At 39.1% G+C, this 22,460-nt stretch overlaps 2 pseudogenes; both read right to left on the bottom strand.

Annotated features, from left to right (window-relative positions):
• Positions 1–1,759: 1,759 nt before the first annotated feature.
• On the bottom strand, positions 1,760–12,199 carry LOC122328016 (annotated as a pseudogene).
• A 4,004-nt stretch (positions 12,200–16,203) lies between these two features.
• Positions 16,204–22,460, bottom strand: part of LOC122328018 — a 37,183-nt pseudogene continuing 30,926 nt past the window's right edge.

The raw sequence follows: 22,460 nt of genomic DNA, 5'->3' as shown, positions 1-22,460 counted from the left end.
TAGTAGTTGACATAAAGAATTGTCGCTTCCTGCTGAGAGTGATGAACGAAAATTTAAGGATGGATTACCTGAGACAGGAGTTGAAAAGCCTCTATTTATTGTCGTTAACTCAGCCTTTCGTCGATTTTCTCCATCCAGTGTCTTTGAGCTTCAGTAAGCCTTTTAGTCCATCCATTTCAAATTCCGCTTGCTGAAGTTGTAGTTTAAACTCTGTACGCAGACGTTCTTCCTGTTGAGCTAGAAGCACAGAAAACTCTTTATTCTCTTTCTGTCTTAGATTCTGTAGCTCTTGAAACTGGGTAGATACTTGTTCTATAGTAGGCATTTGCAATTTAGCAGCTTCTCAAGCATTGATGTCCCTCTTGGAAGTTTGGTGCATCAGAAGATTCCATTGATGACTTAAAATCTTCAAGCCAGCTTAAGACTGTGTGCTGTAAATCTTGCACTTCACGCAGAACTGATGTTAAATAGCCCTTAGAAGCATCAAGGTCATCCTCATCTTCTAACGCTTTTTGTGGTACATGTCATGGACCTCATGAAACTGCAGTATAACAGCCTCATCCAAGGCAGCAAGCTTCATTTCTACATCTTTGGCTGATTACAGCTCATAGCGGTAGTAATCTGTGTCATTAAGCGTGTCACAGCAGCCTTTGCACCACCACGTTGGCGTTTGAGACCCCTTTGTTGCTGATCTGGGATAGAACTTTCTTCTGTCTCTTGATCCATGTTGTTATTACTTTTATTTCTTCCTCGTGTTTGACTTTAATGTTACCACTGAAATGATAACATTAAGTTGGAACTTGGTTTTGATTTTATTCCACTAGTGCAGAACTCACACTGTACACATTCTTTTGCGATTGTTGTTTTTAGTATTGTCATATGTATACATGCACACACGTGTAGTATACGTGCGGTCAAACTGTAAACACAAAAACACATTTATACTTAGTAATATAATCACATAAACAGCATACGTTTACACAAAGGAAAAATAAACATAATATATTAACATTTACGCACTATGGCGGTAATCGCTATAATCGCCAAAAATAGCGATCCACGTAACATTATATTAAACATCGATTTCTTAATAACGAAAACATTCTCACCACGCTGGGAATAAGTAGGTTAAGTAGGTAATCAAACACTTGTAAATCGTCAAAAGTCCAACACGCTAGAACCAAACAACATGGTCTTTTTTTTTTCTTTCCTCCTCCCTCACAACGTTCCCCTGAGTCCACTGAAACGACGTTCTTAAAGGGGCAGCAGCCTATTAGTAACTACCCAACAATGGGGCGAGAACCTTGAGCAAGGGCACAAATTCTGAGTGTGGAACACCATACTTTGCTACATGTCACTTTCAGTTTTATAATCTCTGAGTTTTTAAGCTCTTTGCGATGAGTGGTAAAATATGACTACTTTGGGTATTGGGAGGGTTATGTTGCAAGTTGTTTGTTATATTGCAAATTTGTTTCCTGACAAGCAGTAGCTTCACAACATCTGCACTGCATGTAACGCAGTACATTTGGTTATGGTGTGTGTGTGTCACTCTCCTGTGACACAATGCTTAAGTTAGTGACAGAAAAGGGATGTTTTGTAATTGAGCTAATGGTGTATGAAAAAGTATGTTTACATTTTAATTTACAACAATTTAAGGTATTTATTATTTTTTTTAAATTAAAGCATAGCCTGAAAACCTGTGATCTTAGGATTGTTAGTTTCATGGTCTGCCATTTCAGCTATAATGACAAACAGAGTGTGCCTTGAAAATATATTTAATGGACATTTAGGACACAGCACAAGTAATTCATAATATATGCTTGCTTGTAGATGTGTTCTTGACGTATCTTCTTCATTCTTCATCCTTACCCTTCAGTAACAAAAAAAGAAAATGTATGTTATTTTTCAGTCCAAAATGAGCACACACATTATATACAGTATATATATATAAAATATACACCCCACCACCCCTTTACAAACAGCTTTACAATACCTTCCCAGCGTCGCGGCTCTTGGCTCTCAGCTTGTTGACCTGGGACTCAGCGATGTCAGCACGCTCCTGAGCCTCCTCCATCTCGTGCTGCACCTTCCTGTACCTGGACAGGTGAGTGTTGGCCTGCTCCTCCTGTAAGGATGACACAAGATATCCAACCCCTTTCAGAGCATTGCACTCCTGACACTGAATGTATTTAATAGAAAATGTTAAAACTTCACACTCAAGACATTTGACATTAAACTCACAGCTTCTTCAGCTTGGCGCTTGTAGGCCTCTCACTTTCAGCTGCAGCTTGTCTACCAGATCCTGCAGTCGGGTCACATTCTTCTTGTCTTCCTCAGTCTTTGGGTGTAAATAGTGTTCATGGTCTTATTAAAACCTTTTTTTTTTTTTTTTTTTAAGGAAAGGTGGTAAATTTCTGAAATATAGTGCAGTTTTACCTGGTAGGTGAGCTCCTTCACTCTCCTTTCATATTTATGCACTCCTTCACAGCGTCTGCGCCACGTCTCTGTTCAGATTCAACCTCAGCCTCCAGCTCACGCACCTTCAGTACAGAGTTATTGTTGTCATCTGTCAAATCACGGCCAAAACCAGTTCATCTAAGACCACATTCAGCTTGTAATTTACCCTGACTCCAGTTTCTGGAGTTGTTTCTTTCCACCCTTCATGGCCAGACTCTCAGCCTCATCCAGACGATGCTGCAGGTCTTTGACAGTCACCTCCAGGTTCTTCTTCATCCTCTCCAGGTGAGCGCTGGTGTCCTGCTCCTTCTTCAGCTCCTCAGCCATCATGGCAGCCTAAAATGTAAGCCAATTAAAATTGAGTAGAAAACATTCACAGGAACATCTTCAAAGATTTTTTTTCTTTTATCACACACAGCTAAGCAAAGTTGAAATTAGAATGGAGTAAGGTGAATATAAACACCCACATCAGTGATGGCCTTCTTGGCCTCTCTTCTGCATTTCTGGACTCTTGGACAGCATCATCCACCTCACCTTGAACCTGGACCAGATCAGCCTCAAGCTTCTTCTTGGTGTTTATAAGACTTGTGTTCTGTGGAAGGTAAGCAGGTAGTTTGTGTACATCCAACTAGAACTTTGTTTCATTTAATTAAAATTTGCTCCTAGTATTAATATTGTTTCTGTACTTGTGAGTGGAGCAGTCCCACACGCTCGCTGGCATCAACCAGCTCCTGCTCTGCCACTTTACGGCCTCTCTCTGTCTGCTCCAGTGCAGCTCTCAGCTCCTCGATCTCTGCTTGCATCAGGTTATTCCTGCGCTCCACCATGGCCACCTGCTCCTTCATGTCCTCCTGTCCTCTGAGAGCTTCATCAAGGTGGAGTTGGGCATCCTGTTGTAATGTTATTTCTTTGTTAGTTGCAAATCATGCTTATTTTAATGTATCTTGTTCATATTATCAAACAATAACTTTGTGTTGAATTTCTTCATTCCACAGAAAGGTACCTTGAGTTGGCCTTGGATGTTCCTGAGTTGTTTCTGAGCCTCAGCAGCCTGGCGGTTGGCATGACTCAACTGGATCTCCATTTCATTCAGATCTCCCTCCATCTTCTTTTTGACTCTCAGGCATCGTTTCTGCTCCTGATCTCAGAGTCCAGAGTGCTCTGCATGGAATCAATCACTCTTTGGCTGTTCCTCTTGATCTGTTCCATCTCCTCGTCCTTCTCAGCAAGCTTCCTGTCAATCTCACTCTTCACCTGGTTCAGCTCCAGCTGCACACGAAGAATCTTGGACTCTTCATGCTCCAAGGTGCCCTGATCGATAGTTATAGTAAAAGTCAACTGACTGTTTAATGCTCTGTTAGGAGCAATTCATTGATATGACAGTTTTAAATAACAGTACTTCAGCTTCTTCGAGTGCTGTCTGGATTTCTGCTTTCTCAGACTCCACTGTCTTCTTGGCTTTCTCTAACTCATGAATGCTCTTTCCAGTCTCTCCAAGCTGCTCAGTGAGGTCAGAAATCTCCTCAAAGGGGTTCAAAAAGCAGAATTTAACCTGTTCTTTTACATTTTGTTTTCTTACATCTTTGCTGTACAAATAAATTAGTAATTTACGTTGCAGATTCTTGTTCTCCCTCTTCAGTGTCTCAAGGTGGTCAAGAGCTTCTTCATAGGAGTTTTTCATTTTGAAAAGCTCAGTGCTGAGAGAACGAGCTTCTTTTTGAGCACCTTCTAGTTCAGCCTGGCCTTCTTCATACTTCTGTTTCCACTCCGCTAGGACCTGGCAATAAAAGAAATGATAAAAAATAAAAATAGAAAAATATAGGTCATTTGTTAGCCAAGTCCATGGTTCAAGATTTAAACTTATAAGTGATCTGCATATCTCTTACCTTGTCAAAGTTTCTCTGCTTCTTATCAAGAAGGTTGGCAGCCAATGCATTTGCCCTCTCCACATCAATCATGAGGTCCTCTACTTCACCCTGCAGTCTCTGTTTGGTCTTTTCCAGTGAGGCACACTTGGAGTTCACTGCTTCAATGGATTCTTCAGCATCCTGCAGACGCTGGGCAAGCTTTTTCCTGAAGAAAGTGGTATGAAATAATGAACTTGTTTCAATATTTGTTGGTAAATTTAGGGTATTAAAGACTTAGTTAAGTTTGTTTTAGTTACTTGGCTTCCTCAAGCTCCTCAGTGCGTTGGATGGCATCAGTCTCATATTTGGATCTCCACTGAGCCACCTCACTGTTGGCCTTAGACATTCCTCGCTGGAGTTCAGCTTTGGCCTCCTGCTCCTCCTCATACTGCTCTCTGAGCAGATCACAGTCATGGCGGGCAGACTGAACTGCATGGGCCAGAGCGTTCTTGGCCTTAACATTAGAAAAAATATGTTTCTGATATTTTTGTTCTAATTGTACACTGTGCTTATCAAAGGTTTTTCTTTTGTAGGTACACACCTTAACTTCTTCCTCAATATGTCTCTTGAGTTCCTCGATCTGCTGAGTGTAAGCCTGTTTGCTCTCTTGTCAGTTGAGAAACAAGAGCTTCTTTCTCCTCCAGCTGACGGCCAAATTCACCTATTATAAGACAATGCATAATATATGAAAGAGTTACATGAGGTCAGTACTGGGATTTTAATAACTTTTGTTGTTTATTATACATTCAGTATTTACATACCATTTTCAGTTTGAAGCCGTGTTTCTCTGGGCATTTATGTCATTAAGTTGTCGTACAAGCTCATCATTCTTTGTTTTTAGCTCACTTGCTTGGTCTTCTAATGTACGGCACATCTTTTCAAGGTTTGCCTATATAAATTAAAATAATTTTTCTGTATACTATATTTAATTAGACTAAAATTAATAGTGCTAATGTTTAGGTAGTTTTATGAAACAAAAAATAACTTTTTCTGAACTTTTCTAAATCTTAATTTTCTTTTCAAGATTATACCTTTGCCTTAGCCACAGCCTCCATGTTGCTTGTCAAGTCATCAATCTCCATCTTGTATTCACTCTTCTCCTTCTCCAGCTTCTGCTTGACCCGCTGGAGGTTGTCGATTTGTTCTCCAAGTTCAGCCACACTGTCTGCCTGCTTCTTTCTGAGAGCTGCAGCTGTAGCCTCATGCTGCAAGGTGGACTCTTCCAGATCACGACGCAACTTCTGGAATTCAGCTTCACGCTCTTGTTCATCTCAATCTGGGCAGCAGTGGCACCACCAGCTTCCTCGAGCCTCTCGCTGATCTCTTCAAGTTCCCTGAGAGATCAGCTCTCTGCTTCTCCACTTTAGCACGAGCAGCTCGCTCTGCTTCAATTTCCTCCTCTAGTTCCTCTATACGGGCCTAAATGAAGCAAGAAATAAACCTTCGCGATTTTTGTTTTGTTGCAATTGCCAAGCTGTCTGTCAAATTCACAGCTTCACATAGACAAGATTAGGTTAGTATTACCTGAAGTTCTTTGATCTTCTTCTGAAGCTGTGCTCCCAAAGACTGTTCATCCTCAATCTTGCTGAGAAGCTGACTTATCTCAAAGTCCTTCCTGTTTTTAAAGTATTTTTTTGTAAAAGGTGCAAATATTTACTTTGTCAAATGTGTAATTGTGACTTGTGTATGCTCACTTTTGATCTTTTCATCTGATTGCTGTTTGTCATTTTCTAGGTCCATTATGGACTCCTGGGCCAGTTTCAGATCACCCTCAAGCTTCCTCTTGGCTCTCTCAAGGTCCATACGGAGCTTCTTTTCTTGCTCCAATGAGCCCTCAAGCTGTTTTTACAGAAACTAGAGCATGAATATCTGGTGTAGAAAACAAATAATTTCTTATTGATTCACTGACTCTAACATCTGCCGAACATCTTACATCGCCCACTTGCTGCTCAAGCTTTGTCTTGGCTTTAGTCAGAGTGTTGACTTTGTCTTCCTCTGCCTGAAGGTCATCAAGAGTCTGCTGATGTGCCTCTTGGAGGGCTTTCTTTTCTTTGGTCAGTTTGGCAATACTTTCATCCTGAGAGGCCATTTCCTCAGTCAGGTTTTTCACCTAAATGGAATAAGTGTTCATTTGTTTTATTCTTAAGAGCCTTATCTTAGCAATGTGCAAAAGATGTAAAAAAAAATATTGACCTTATTTTCTGTTGCATGTTTCTCTTTTCTCCACTTTGGCCAAGGTGAGCTCCAGGTCATCAATGTCTTTCTTCAGTTCAGAGCATTCATCCTCCAGTTTCCTCTTCTTGGCGGTCAGTTCAGCATTGATTTCTCTCTTCATCCTCTAGTCTTTCATTTGTCTCTTTGAGTTTGGCCTCAAGCTGGATCTTGCTTTTAATAAGACCTTCACATCTCTCCTCAGCATCAGAGAGGTTTTCACTTTCCTGTTGTGCGACATGGATATAGTTAAAGACTTGTGTTCATAACTATATAATGTATTTAGACAAATCTTATTAAAACAAATCCTATACTCACTGAAGCTACTTGCAGCTGAAGGTCATTTTTCTCCTGAAGAAGTGACACCATTTTTTCTTCAAGCTCCTTTTTCTTAGCTAATGCCTTTGCCAGATCCTCCTTCGTTTTTTCTCAAAGGTCTCCTTCATGGCTGCCATTTCTTTCTCAGTCTCTGCACTCTTCAGAAGAGGCTTGATCTTAAAGTAGAGCTTCATCCATGGCCAATGTTTGACATTCATGAATGAGCGTATGTTGTATTGGATGGCAAAAATTGACTCTCTGTGGAATAGAGTTTCTGGTTTTTGTTTAGCAAAGATTTTTAACTTTAATTACCTACTTGTAAATCAAATAATATAAATTTCACACACCTTCTCTCCATCATTTTCACAAACTCCTCCTCATGAGAAAGCCACGACAAACAGCCTGAGTCATGGTAACCAGTTCTGCTAGTTTCTCATCTCTCATTTCCTCAAGAGTACCCAACAGACCAGCTTTGAAGAACACCTGTAAGAATGTATGTAATATTAATTGCTATGTTGTTCAAATTTGTGCAAGTCATTCCATGTAGAGATGAGTTTAATGTAGCTCACCTTGGTGTGTCCAAACTTGTATTGGGTGTGATCAACATCAATAGAGCCCAAGAGTTTTCTCTGAAGCCTTTTTTGTTGTCAATGAACTGTCCCTCGGGGATGACACTAGCATTTAATACTTTGTACCTGTACATTCAGGAGATGTTTTGATGAACCCAAACTTTTACTTAAAAGACATTCACAGGAGTGCCATGTTTTTTTGAAGCTGCAAAAACATATTCATAAGATGGTGTATCATCTGCAATTAGGGCTTTGTGTCTTTACCTCTGCTTGAAGTCACCGTAGAGGATTCTGCTGGGGAAACCCTTCCTACAGATTCTGATACCCTCCAGCACACCATTACACCTGAGCTGGTGGATGACCAGGAAGTTCTCCATCAGACCTGCAATGCAAATATTCTTAAAGTTTCTGAAATATTTTCAAAATTGTGACATATGAGTCTTTAGTAAGTTTACCTGGAGTCTTGGACTCATTAGGAATCAAGCAGCGCACAAAGTGAGGGTGAGTACTCCTCAGGTTAGTCATCAGCTTACCCAAGTTCTCCTGTCGAAATATTTAATGGAGGTTTATTTTCAATGTACAAATGTTTAATATAAACTTGAGAATAACATCACATCCCTCATTGAAAGAATCTGTTTACCCTAAAAAGTGCAGACACAGTCTGGAAGGAACCACCCTTCTTCTTGCCTCCTTTCTTTCCACCACCCTCAGCTGTTTTATATTGTTGAAAGGTGTTAATGTTGAATTTTTGTTTGTTTTTAATAAATCATGATGTAATTATTTCTACACACATAATTGATGAATTACGTTGGTGTAGAAATGTATATACCTTCAGCACCAGCATGAGCAGCATACAGGAAGGATAGCAGTTTGAGTGATGACTTCTGGTAGAGTTGAACAACAGAGTCATTCAGTGGATCCTTGTTCTTGTCCAACCAGCCAACAATGTTGTAGTCCACAGTCCCGGCGTAGTGCACCAGAGAGAAGTGAGCCTCCGCTTTACCTTTGGCAGGCTTGGGCTTCTGGAAAGCTGCACTTTTGCCCAGATGCTGATCATGCAGCTTGTTTTTGAAGCTTGTGTCTGTTGCCTTGGGGAACATGCACTCCTCTTCAAGGATGGAGAAGATGCCCATTGGCTGTTGAAGAAATGTTCACACTCAAGTACAGTCACAATGTGAATATTAATTTACTGAATATCTTCTTACCTTCTCAATGAGCTCAATGCAGGCAGCCAAGTCCATACCAAAGTCAATGAACTCCCATTCAATGCCTTCTTTCTTGTACTCCTCTTGCTCCAGAACAAACATGTGGTGGTTGAAGAACTGTTGCAGCTTCTCATTTGTGAAGTTGATGCAAAGCTGCTCCAAGCTGTTGAACTGATGATTAAACAGAGCCAGTTCTTAAAGCTAACTGTCACCTTTTATGTGTAGATTCTTACATAAACGACTGATGCTCACATCAAAGATCTCAAATCCAGCGATGTCCAGCACACCAATGAAGAACTGTCTTGGTTGCTTGGTGTCCAACATCTCATTGATACGGACGACCATCCACAAGAACATTTTCTCATAGACAGACTTGCAGAGAGCTGAAACTGCATTGTTCACCTGAGAAATTCATTATACATTATATTAGACTGTTTTTCTGAAGTATAAATGTCTCTTCTGAATGCTTATGGAATATTTCTGGGTTCATTCATCTATTGAGAAGGTAAGTGATCACCTGTGGTACTGTCTGGCCTTTGGTCACCATCTCATTCCCGACTTTCACTCTGGGGTAGCACAGAGCTTTCAGCATGTCAGCAGAGTTGAGGCCCATGAGGTAGGCGATTTTATCAGCCACTGAGGAGGAACAGTTTTATGGATTTTCACTAATGAAGTCAATGATTGAATGCTGATTTATGTTAATAATAAACCCTACCCTCAGTGCCATCAGGTTCAGCCTGCTCCTCTCTCTGCTTCTGTTTGAACTTCATGTTCCCATGATGCATCACGGCCCCTGTAAGCTTGTAGATGCTGATTTTCTCATCAGCAGTGAAGCCCAGAATATCAATGGCAGTCTGTTTTTAAATAAAACACATAATGCATTAATATGCATGTACATTGCATGTCATGTTTGCATCATTTCATAATATTGTTCTTTTTGTATACATTGTTTGTAATCTGAAAATACTACTAATCAAAACTGAGTTGTCCACATACATCTGTGGCAATGAACTCCTCCACATCATTGATGCTCTTCACAGTGATCTCACCCTGGCTGATCATTGGATAGTCATAAGGGTTGGTGGTGATGAGCAGGGCCTCTGTAAAGAGTTGATGTGCTGCATGATAACAGTGTTCTCAAACAAAGAAATACCTAAACATAATCCTGTAGATTTCTCACCGAGCAGCTCTGGCTTGTGTCCAGTCATGAGCTGGTAGAAGATGTGGTAACTCCTCTCAGCAGACAGCTGGAATGTCACTCTAGACTTTTCCAGCAGATCTGTCAGAAAATGTCAGAAAAGGCACTTGTAATTAATCAGCTTTTTTGCCTACTTGTTGAAATATCTGGAATAACACGGTTTACTCACAAGTTTCTATATCAGCTGATGCCAGTTTTCCAGTGGTCGCAAAGTGAATCCTGATGAATTTACCCTACAAAGATGAACATTTTCAGAACAGCTTAGAATTTTCTAGGATTTGCTTGAATTTGTGAAATGTATTTTATCTGACCTAAGCAACTTACAAAACGAGAGGAGTTGTCGTTCCTCACAGTCTTGGCATTACCATAAGCCTCCAGCAGAGGGTTGGCTGCAATGATTTGATCCTCTAGCGACCCCTGGTGAATATTTAATTATCTTCATTATGTAGAATAATTTTGTCACTGTACTTTGAATGATATATGATTGTTTAATGTAGTTACCTGCATTTTGCCAGGGACAGGTTCTGCCTTCTTTCCTCCAGACACAGCAATTGTTGCAAAGTACTGGATGACACGTTTGGTATTGACAGTTTTTCCTGCACCAGATTCTCCACTGAGTTGATGTGTTAAAGAAGGAAAAATAAAAACCCTTGTTTGATAAATGTAGCTTTTATATAAGTGCTTCTTCAAAAACCATATTCAGCAGGCATTACATTTACATGCACAGCAGAAAGATCCTTAAAGGTATTCACATCTACATGAATTGTATTGGTGTGACATACAGCCCTTTTAGTAAATGGCTCAGTCGTTATACATTTCTGCCATTTCTTTTAATTAACCATTTTTTTTCCAGTACAAGAAAAAACTTTTATGCATTTTCATGTCCAAAGAAGCCAAACTCTCCAGCAGAAGAGTTATTCAGCAAAACAGCTTTCATGTGTACATGTATAAGAGTGCTGTTTTCTATAAAAACAGTAGTTTTTTTTAGGTGCTTGTTCACCTATATCAATATATTCACTGATTTATGTTTTCATACAAAAACATTTAAATTTTCGTAGTCTACTTACGTAATCAGGATCGACTGATTCTCTCTGTCTGGAAAAAAATTATAGTGTTTTATTTTAGGTGAAATCTAAGTTTAAAATGTATCAAACTAAATCTAGGCAGGCTCATGATTAGTACAAAATAAACATCCTTCCTAGACAAATTGTATTGTTTTGCAAGTGTTAAGGAATGTATTTCCCATCTTACCAGTGAGCATGAACTGATAGGCGTTGTCAGAGATGGAAAAGATGTGAGGTGGGGCTTCAATCCTCTTTTTGCCTCTGTATCCAGTCACAACAACTGAGTCATACACCGGCAGCCACTTGTAGGGATTGACAGTGACGCAGAACAAACCAGAGTAGGTCTGAAACAGAGATAGTCCAGGTTTACAATGCTGCCGTCTCATCCTAGAAATAAAACACGATTAACTTAGACTTACGTAGATCATCCATGCTAATGTAACGCTCTTTGAGGTTGTACAGCACAGCAGGCTCATTGAGGTGGGTCATCATGGCCATGTCCTCGATTTTGTCAAACTTTGGAGGATTCATAGGGAAGATTTCATCTTCTTTTACTGTGATTGTCTAAAAAGTTTTCAACACGTGTGAGACTTTTTCTATGACAGTGTTTGATTCATGTGACATCTAGATATACAGTCATTAGCATCATCTAAAATTGTTTTGCAGAAGAGCAATACATTGTACTTACTTTCCCACACAGAGTTTTGACAGTAGCTTTGCCGCCCTCTCTACTAGCTAGAGTACCTTCAGGTACATCTCACTTTGCTCTGTCACAAAGAACGCCGCTTTGGCATCAAAGGGGTGTTCTGAGCCTCGATTCTCTCTCTTTCTGGCTTCCGGAGGTAAATGGCCGCTGGGCCGAAACACTCATTTCACCATCTCCCATGATTGTGGTTTACTGTTACAAATGAGAAGAGGAGAATGTGCTGAGAATCTCTCTCCCAGACTTGATCGAGTTGCAATTCAATTGAAATATTCTGTATACTAAATATTTCAATTAGTTGTGACCAAGTCTGGAAAGCTAATCGATAAGTCTTGTCAATCTGTTCATCGCATTATATTCAATGCTGCTCCACACAAGTGTTTTTAAGCCTTTGTGTTCTAATGCTATTCTAATATCCCTACATGCATGAGTGGCTTTTTAAATCATTAACCATCAAAGAGGCACATTTTCTCAGTTCAACCAAATGATAATTTTTCTTAAAAATGAAAGCCTATATTACCACTATGTAATCACAAGCAATATACCTGCTGTCGTTTCCAGAGAGAATTTGTCTGATGTGTCTAAAAGTAGATGTAAGAAAAAAAATTGTCAATCCCATGCAGCTTAATTTGTACTCACTTTGTGATTCAATCTGATTAATTTTAAAAGCATGTCCAATATACAGTATACTCCCACAATATGATATATTGACACAACTGATAATCATGTATGATGGTTAACCAATCTAAAGTATAGATATGAGGGTTAATAGTAGAAAATGATCATGATGAGCAACTCACCCACGTTTGAGTTCCAGTCAGTCCTTAGAGGAGCCTGAAGCAAAGCGTCTTATATAGACAGAATAATGATCACTCAGCAAAACACACTTACTGTATTTGGTCATGTACTTGTAGCTCTATTTTGACAGGGATTTTGTACCTGATTGTTGTGTTCATCAATGTCATGACACAGGCCTAAAATAAGTTATTGCTATGTTTTAATTAACTCAGTCTTAATTAGTTTTAGCTTTGTTTATAGGAAATACTGTGTTAAAGAACGTCTTGTAGGACAATTAATGGGTTGAGTTAATGACGGTGAACATTTCACTATGATAATGTGTTTTGACAATGTGATGAATTAAATTAATATTTGAAGATAAGCCACCAATACTTCAATTATAAATTATACTTGATGTATTTATAGGCATCACTTGAGATCAAACGCCATAACCTTGAGAAAGAGTTGTTATGTGAAGGTATCAGTTACTGGAGTTCAGACATTGTTTGGGCCTTATGTTGAGCACAATCTTCTTCAAGTGCCTTGGCACTACAGTAGAGCCCAGTTTAGCCGTGGAGAAGCTCTCAAATGTCACTGGCATACTGTTCCCAGAGGCCTAGGAAACTTTTCATGTGACAAAGCATCAAATTTGGACACAGCAGTTGTCATTCTGTGTACTAGTGTATATGGTAAGACATATGAATATCGAATATCGTCCGGGATCTGGCAGAATAATGCTAATTTACTTGTATAGACGAAATCTATGAAAATGAATAATCATCAGGCAAAGTTTTTTTTAATATTCATTAAGCATCCTTCTTTGGACATCCTAATCAGGTGGATAATGGAAATCACTAACACTTAGTAAAGTTTGCAGCACCTGATTTTGACTAAATGGCAGCTTTATTTTGGCCAATTAATTTATCTTCTCTCGTCTCTCGGCTAATTTCCCTTTGTTATTTACAGTTTTCTAATGGCTTTGCTGGTCTTTTGAGCTTCAGGTATCTGTTCAAATGCAATTATGATTTAAATGCAGTTATGTCTTGTGCGATATTTACTGGGCAGTAATGAAATCATTAATGCACAAACACATCAGGATGGTGTGTTGTTGTGTGCCTGACCTTGGATCACGCCCTGTTTTTTTGCTGTGCCTTTCAAAGACAATACAGTCTGTCCCAGTAGCTTTTCTAGTACCTTTGAAAGATAGGAGGCGGCTGTGGAATAAATTCTAAGACGCTGACATCTTATAAGATGGAAACATGTGGTCAGTAAAATTCTAAGGCATCTTTTCCTTAGGGTGGACATATTAGGACTTTACACAAATATAGCTGGTCGGTCAGCTATGCCATCAGGGCTTTGCCATTTGTCAGCATAGGTCACAAGCTTTATTGTGGTGTCAGGTTGAAAGCTTTGATATCAGATGGTCATTCATTTTAATCTACCCTGTCTCTGACACTCATATTTAAAAGGTATTGTAGAAAGCTATTGATTCAGTTGTGTTTTACTTATTGATCATTCCATTGTTTGGTCATTAGAAAGGAAATTATTGCATTAGCATTTTTCTTTATTCATTTTGCAGGTGCTTTTATTAAGCAGCTTCAGCAACTGGTACACAGGCGTTCTGTTTGAGAATTGATTGTTCAAGCTTTCCTGTTGTTGGCATTCAGTAGTGGAACACATCTAAACTGGCCAGGTAATATTTCCTTCAAATTGTTTGATTTTTAGCATGTGCAATTGATCTTGCAGACATTCTCCAGTCGTCACAAGCATGACTGTGGTTGAACAATGAAGACTGAGTGTTGCTAAAACATATCTTCTTTTTGTTCTTTTTTGGAGTTATTTGTCCATCTTTGAGACAGAGAGGGGCTTTATTAAAATTAGAAGCTCTCACACTTGGATTAGGTGTTTATCATTTGAAATGTTTTGAATAGTTTTACCTGAAAAAGACAATGCAAATGAATGTACTACTGAGGGCTGGTAGCCAACCAGATTGACAGATTAAATATTGGTAATAATCTATTTATTAGAAGATATTTAGCTAAAATCTCTCTCATTTAAATGGTGAATAATAATCTAATCATTTACATTTGTTTCATGGGAATCACTTTTCATGTTGTAAGATTTGAAATCTACGTTAGTTAACACAAATTAAGACTGAACAGGACTGCTTCAGCATTAGTTCAGCTTTTTTTCATTACATTTGAATGCAATCATTTAGCAGACACTTAATTTTGAAGATTATAAAAACAAATAAAACAAACAGAAAAGCAACAGTATGACCCAGCTAGTCTAACACTGCACGTGTACCAAGTTGTTTTTAATAATAATAAAAAAATAATAAAAGTAGATGAAGCTAGTGTTGGGGGTAAATAGAATAGTAACAAATTAGAGAGTTCTAGTGTTAGAGGGGCAAGTGTATATGGCAGAGATGCGTCATTAGCCATTTTCTTGTTGCTCAGTTTGAGCTCGCTGTTGTGACCAGTTTGGAAACCCCAGTCTCCTCTACATTTAGGGAAAAAATTACCAATGAGAATGCAGAGACACTCTCTCTACATACAAGTATTTAAGGCAACAGTTTGCATCCACTCTTTCAGGATTGTGGCATTAGGGACATAACATCAGGAACAAGGGTTATGTACATAACAAGATGTTCCTTTCTGTCTGTCACTACAAGTTGTGCATGATGACATTTGGGGTCTAACAGGCTAGTGGATCTAGCTTGCTGAGGCACTCCTTGTACATGTTGACAGTGTGTGTCCACTCATTTAGGTTTTATTCATTCTTTCTATCAGGCAATTAGAGTTATGTATGTAAACGATACGTTTACCTATCTGGTCCTATGGAAGGTGCCACAACCACTAAATGCTATTACAACATTTTGTAGAAATATTAAGCCTAACTGATTAAAATTGTTAAATATTTTACTAAAACTGCCAGCAAATAGCAACAAGTCACTAATTTGATCATTAAGTCATTTATTCAATTGATTTGTTTAAACGGCTGATTCATTCAGGAATGAAACAAGGGACTGTCGAATCTTATGAATCGTAATTGAATAATTGACTCACTAGATTCATTTAAAAATGCACGCGTTCGTTCATAAATTAAACACTGCTGTGATTGAATAGAGATGTTTATTTGGAACTATTTTTGTTGATGAAATGAAGCAAAACCTGGAAGCAGTGTAAAAGTCAGAAATTGAAATATTGAAATATATGAAAAATTTCGGAACTATAGAATACGGTCTCAGAACTATATGCAATAGTTTCTTATTTTTGTCATTTTTTAATGCTATCACAAAATTCTAATCAGAATCAAAAGTTAACAGGCTATTCTTATACAATGTAATATGTGTATGATTACTAAAAAACTTATTAACTTATAATGCATCAAATTCTATATTTTTTTTTTTTAAATGACTGCCAGTGTTTCTTGGAACTGTTAAAAACATTTAAAACAGCTTTAACTTTCCATATACACACAGTAAGAAAGTGTGAATTTGAATACAGTTATGAAACAAAAATATTATTTCATTGTGAATTTTATGTGAAGGAAATTTGATATTTGAGATTTTTTTGCTGTGTTACTGTTTTACACAAAGGTGAAATTATATATTTTTACACCTCAATTTAAAATGTTGCATCCGACTTTGTATTAAAGGCATCTATTATTAATTCATGCATTTCAAGAGAATTGAACCTCTGATCTTGGCATTGTTGGCTATGATCTACCAGTTGAGCTACAATGACAGAAATAGAGAGCGCCATGAGAAAATATTTAATGGACATTTATAGGCACAGCACAAGCAAGTCATATTATATGTTTGCTTGTAGGCGTGGTATGACATCTCATCTTCATTCTTCATCCTTGCTCTTTATTAAATTAAAGAAAAATTTATAGTTACATGCTTTTTGTCTTTCCAAAATGTATGTATATTGCTTGATACATATTAAGAAAACAGCTTTACAATACCTTCCCAGCGTCGCGGCTCTTGGCTCTCAGCTTGTTGACCTGGGACTCAGCGATGTCAGCACGCCCTGAGCCTCCTCCATCTCGTGCTGCACCTTCCTGTACCTGGACAGGTGAGTGTTGGCCTGCTCCTCCTGTAAGGATGACACAAGATATCCAACCCCCTTTCAGAGCATTGCACTCCTGACACTGAATGTATTTAATAGAGAATGTTAAAACTTCACACTCAAGACATTTGACATTAAACTCACAGCTTCTTCAGCTTGGCGCTTGTAGGCCTTCACTTTCAGCTGCAGCTTGTCTACCAGATCCTGCAGTCGGGTCACATTCTTCTTGTCTTCCTCAGTCTTTGGGTGGAAATATTAGTTAAACTATGTACAGCAGGTATAGGAAATTATCACCCATTTTAAAATGATCACATTTGATTTCATTTGTAACATCCACGTAAAGGATAGTACACAAACATATAAGGAAAAAGTACAAAAAGAGTAACCCCCTCTTAAAAAATACTGACTCATCTGAATTTCATGTGAAGCCGTTTGACTTTCAAGTGTGATCAGCCGTGGTCATTTTGATTAGCTAAGAATAAAAAAGTCTTTTCTTGGAGCATTTCAGTTCTTGGTAGTGCAATTAAAGCAAACAATTATAGGTGGCAAGGCACTGTTCAAAAGATATCTAGGATGAAGTTGTGGACAAGTTAGAAGATGGATAAAAAAAAAATCAAAGGCTTTATCAATGGCTAGAAGCATTGTGAAATCAGTTGTGAAAAAGTATAAGATATTTGGTTCAACACAACCTCTGTGTCATACACATGCCTGAACCTGCTACTATAACAACAGAGTTCCTGTTTACCTGTTATCTTTCATTGCAGTGGTGCTCAAAACTTTTTAATTCAAGACCCCATGGATCACTGTGCACCCCCATTGAGAATCACTGTTTTTATTGCATTTAATGTTGTTGGATTTTTCCTGTGTTTTAACCCTTGCTTACATTTTATATTACAGCTGTTATATCAAATTTTAAATCACCTGTATTTACTTTACTCTGCACATGTTTTGTTTATTAAAGACAAAGCCTACATATGGAACCTACTGTCTTTAATCTCCAACATTTCATATCCTGAATCAGGACTTTGCTTCAAACTGGTTATCAGAGAGGCTACCAACGGCAGCTCTGCAGGAATTAGAGTGTTCATTCTGTGCATTGGGGAACAAATTGTCCACAAATGTGGCTTGCATGGGAGGGTTGCAAGAAAAATTAAAGGCCATATTCAATCAAGACTTTTAGAAATGATTGTCAGATGAGAATAAAATTTGAATTATTAAGCCTCAACATCAAACAACTTGAATCAGAAACTGCTTACCAACAAATAACACTGTTCTTAAAGTGAAGCAATGAGATGCTAATATCTTGTTATAGGGTGTTTCTTTACATTAGGGGAGCACTTATGGATAAAAGGAAAAATGGATGATGCGAAATGCGATCAAATTCTTGATGAAAACCTGTTGCCATCTGGTAAATCATTGTCAACAGGAAGAGGAGTTAACTTTATGACCCAAAGCACATAGCAAAACTGCTCATGCACTGGTTGAAGGAGGAAAAAGGTGAATGTCCTTGCATGGCCTAGACAGAGCCCAGAACCCCATTCAAAATCTATGTAATGACTTAAAAAACAAATTCCTCACCATCAAATTTAACTGAACCCGAGCAAGAGTCTAGATGTGTGTAGAAGTTAGTAGAGACATACCCCACAGGCTAAAAGACTGAGTTCAAGCAAAAGGTGGTTCAGCAAAATTACTTTTTAAAGCTGATTTTGTTTTTTAAAATCTGACAAGTTGGTGTTATATGTGTCACTTGGTGTGTCGTGATGATGTGTTGTATGTAAGACAAGACCTAAGAACAATTTTCAGCCAAGGCTATACAATAACAATAAAGTAATGTTTTAGGTTGCACTGTGTAAATACAGATCGATAAACATGTATTAATTTCAGGCTAAAAAGACTGTTTTAAAAGGTGTGATTATTTTCAATACCCACTGTATATTATTATGAAAGATGGTAAATTTCTAAATCTAGTGCAGTTTTACCTGGTAGGTGAGCTCCTTCACTCTCCTTTCATATTTACGCACTCCTTTCACAGCGTCTGCACCACGTCTCTGTTCAGCTTCAACTTCCAGTCTCCAGCTCGCGCACCTTCAGTAGAGAGTCATGTTGTCAACTGTAAATACTCTACCTATAGCCAATTCATCTAAGACTACATTCAGCTTGTAATTTACCTGGACTCCAGTTTCTGGAGCTGTTTCTTTCCACCCTTCATGGCCAGACTCTCAGCCTCATCCAGACGGTGCTGCAGGTCTTTGACAGTCACCTCCAGGTTCTTCTTCATCCTCTCCAGGTGAGCGCTGGTGTCCTGCTCCTTCTTCAGCTCCTCAGCCATCATGGCAGCCTAAAATATAAAACTTAAATTGAGATACCTTCCTGAAGTTTACATTTTATCATTTTAACATTTTATTCTACATGTTATCACACACAGTTAAAGCAAAGCCAAACGATTTAAATCAGAATTGAGAAAGAGAATATAAACACACACATCAGTGATGGCCTTTTTTGGCCTTCTCCTCTGCATTTCTGGCCTCCTGGACAGCATCATCCACCTCACCTTGAACCTGGACCAGATCAGCCTCAAGCTTCTTCTTGGTGTTTATAAGACTTGTGTTCTGTGGAAGATAAGCAGGTAGTTTGTGTTCATCCAACTAAATTTTTGTTTCATATAATTCGAATTTGCTCCTAGTATTAATATTGTTTCTGTACTTGTGAGTGGAGCAGTCCCACACGCTCGCTGGCATCAACCAGCTCCTGCTCTGCCACTTTGCGGCCTCTCTCTGTCTGCTCCAGTGCACCTCTCAGCTCCTCGATCTCTGCTTGCATCAGGTTATTCCTGCGCTCCACCATGGCCACCTGCTCCTTCATGTCCTCCTGTCCTCTGACAGCTTCATCAAGGTGCAGTTGGGCATCCTAATAATAATAATCTTATTTTGAGGTGCATACCATGTTGTGTTTAATTCATTTATCATATTCATATGTTTGGTAATTCTTCATTCTACAGAAAGGTACCTTGAGTTGGCCTTGGACATTCCTGAGTTGTTTCTGGGCCTCAGCAGCCTGGCGGTTGGCATGACTCAACTGGATCTCCATTTCATTCAGATCTCCCTCCATCTTCTTTTTGACTCTCAGGGCATCGTTTCTGCTCCTGATCTCAGAGTCCAGAGTGCTCTGCATGGAATCGATCACTCTTTGGCTGTTCCTCTTGATCTGTTCCATCTCCTCGTCCTTCTCAGCAAGCTTCCTGTCAATCTCACTCTTCACCTGGTTCAGCTCCAGCTGCACACGAAGAATCTTGGCCTCTTCATGCTCCAAGGTACCCTACAAGAAAAAAAGAAAAAATTTGAGACATGAGACATGAGTGATAGCAGCATTTGTGGGGTATAAAAAAAGAATGTTCTCTAGAAATTACATTACATTTTAAGTGTTTTGAACCAATCCATGTACAATGTTTATTCAGAGCGATATTATCATAATGCTAATGTTGTGAGAATAGCACCTCAGCTTCTTCCGAGTGCAGTCTGGATCTCTGATTTCTCAGACTCCACAGTCTTCTTGGCTCTCTAACTCATGAATGCTCTTTCCAGTCTCTCAGAAAGCTGCTCAGTGAGGTCAGAAATCTCCTCTAAATGGATTCAAAAAGCAGAATTGTAACCTGTTCTGTACATTTCTTACATATTTGCTGTACAAATAAAAATGTAATTTACGTTGCAGATTCTTGTTCTCCCTCTTCAGTGTCTCAAGGTGGTCAAGAGCTTCTTCATAGGAGTTCTTCAGTTTGAAAAGCTCAGTGCTGAGAGAACGAGCTTCTTTCTGAGCACCTTCTAGTTCCAGCCTGGCCTTCCTCATACTTCTGTTTCCACTCTGCTAGGACCTGGAAAAAGGTATTTATTGTTCGTTAGCCAAGTCTGTGGTTCATGGTTTAGATTTAAAGTTTATCTGCATTTTTCCTACCTTGTCAAAGTTTCTCTGCTTCTTATCAAGGTTGGCAGCCAATGAATTTGCCTCTCTCCACATCAATCATAAGGTCCTCTACTTCACCCTGCAGTCTCTGTTTGGTCTTTTCCAGTGAGGCACACTTGGAGTTCACCGCTTCAATGGATTCCTCAGCATCCTGCAGACGCTGGGCAAGCTTTTTCCTGAAGAAAGTGGTATAAAATCAACTTATTCAATATTTGTTGGTAGAATTTAGGGTATTAAAGACTTAGTTAAGTTTGTTTTAGTTGCCTTGGCTTCCTCAAGCTCCTCAGTGCGTTGGATGGCATCAGTCTCATGTTGGATCTCCACTGAGCCACCTCACTGTTGGCCTTAGACATTCCTCGCTGGAGTTCAGCTTTGGCCTCCTGCTCCTCCTCATACTGCTCTCTGAGCAGATCACAGTCATGGCGGGCAGATTGAACCGCATGGGCAGAGAAGCGTTCTTTGCCTGTAAAACAGCATATTTTGAGATTCAGCAACATCCCATCCTGTCTTTTTGTCTGTAAGGAGCGGTTTAAAGTATTACAGAAAATTTTGCTTCTCTAACCTTTATTTCTTCCTCAACGTGTCTCTTAAGTTCCTCAATTTGGCTGAGTGTAAGCCTGTTTTCCTCTAGATTAACTGTGAAACAAGTGCTTCTTTCTCTTCCAGTTGGCGACTAAATTCACCTTGAAGACAGCATACAAATATTTTATATTTCTAATAGCATAGAAGCTTTATACATATAGCATGCTTTACCATGTCTTACCATTTCTCAGTCTGAAGTCTTGCACGTTGTGCATTCATGTCATTCAGCTGAATGAACATTGCCTATCACTCTTAGTCTTTATTTCACTCAGTTGGTCTTCCAGAATTAAAGCTTACATTTTCTCTAAATTAGCCTTAGAGGAAATTTAGATGTTAAAGTTATATTAAAATCATATTTAATATATAACATATTTAATAATCCTCTAGTGACATTTTGTAGATTTAGCTACAGCCTCCATGTTGTATCAGTCTCATCCATCTTGTATTCCTCTTCTCCTTCTCCTTGTGACGCTGGAGGTTGTCAATCTGTTCTCGAGTTCAGCCACTGTCTGCCTTAGCCCCCAACTTTCCCCAGAGCTGCAGCTGTAGCCTGCATGCTGCAGGTGGACTCTTCCAGATCACGACACCTTCTGGAATTCAGCTTCCCCACGCTTCTTGTTCATCTCTCAATCCCCAGGCAGCAGTGGCACCACCCAACTACCTCAGGCCTCTCGCTGATCTCTTCAAGTTCCTGGAGATCAGCTCTCTCTTCTCCACTTTGGCGAGCAGCTCTTTCTTAGCTAATTTCCTCTTCAGTTCCTCTGCCACGAGGCCTTAATGAAGCAAGAGAAAGTAGTCTTTGTGATTTTGTAATGTTGATTTGTTGCATTGCTAAGCTATCCTTCTCAATTCACAGACAAGATTAGAGGTTAGTATTACACAAGTTCTTTGATCTTCTTACAGGCTGTGCTCCCAAAGGCCTTCATCCTCAATCTTGCTGAGAAGCGGCTTATATAAAGTCCTTCCTGTTTTACAGAGTGGGAGTTTTTCAATGTACAAAATACTTTTTCCAAATGTGTAATTGTATAAAGGTGATATCTTCTCACTTTTTGATCTTCTCATCTGATTGTTTTATCATTCTCAGGTCCATTATGGACTCTTAGGCCCGATTTCAAATCACCCTCAAGCTTCCTCTTGGCTCTCTCAAAGGTCCATGAGCTTCTCTTGCTCAATGAGCCCTCCAGGCTGTTGTGAAGAAGCCAGAGGAAGGAAGTATTTAATTAACAGCAGTTGTAATTCCTCTTGTCCTCAAATTTAGTCAGGAGTCTTATTCTCATAAATAACATCTTACGCCGTCCACTTGCTGCTCAAGCTTTGTCTTAGATTTAGTCAGAGTGTTGACTTTTGTCTTCCTCTGCCTGAGAAGGTCATCAGAGTCTGCTGATGTGACTCTTGGGAGGGCTCTTCTCTTTAGTCAGTTTGTAATGCTCTCATCC

This window comes from Puntigrus tetrazona, chromosome 22, assembly GCF_018831695.1.
Source record: "Puntigrus tetrazona isolate hp1 chromosome 22, ASM1883169v1, whole genome shotgun sequence".
NCBI lineage: Eukaryota > Metazoa > Chordata > Actinopteri > Cypriniformes > Cyprinidae > Puntigrus > Puntigrus tetrazona.
The sequence above is the reverse complement of the archived record's forward strand: the minus strand, read 5'-3'. Positions and strand labels throughout refer to the sequence as shown.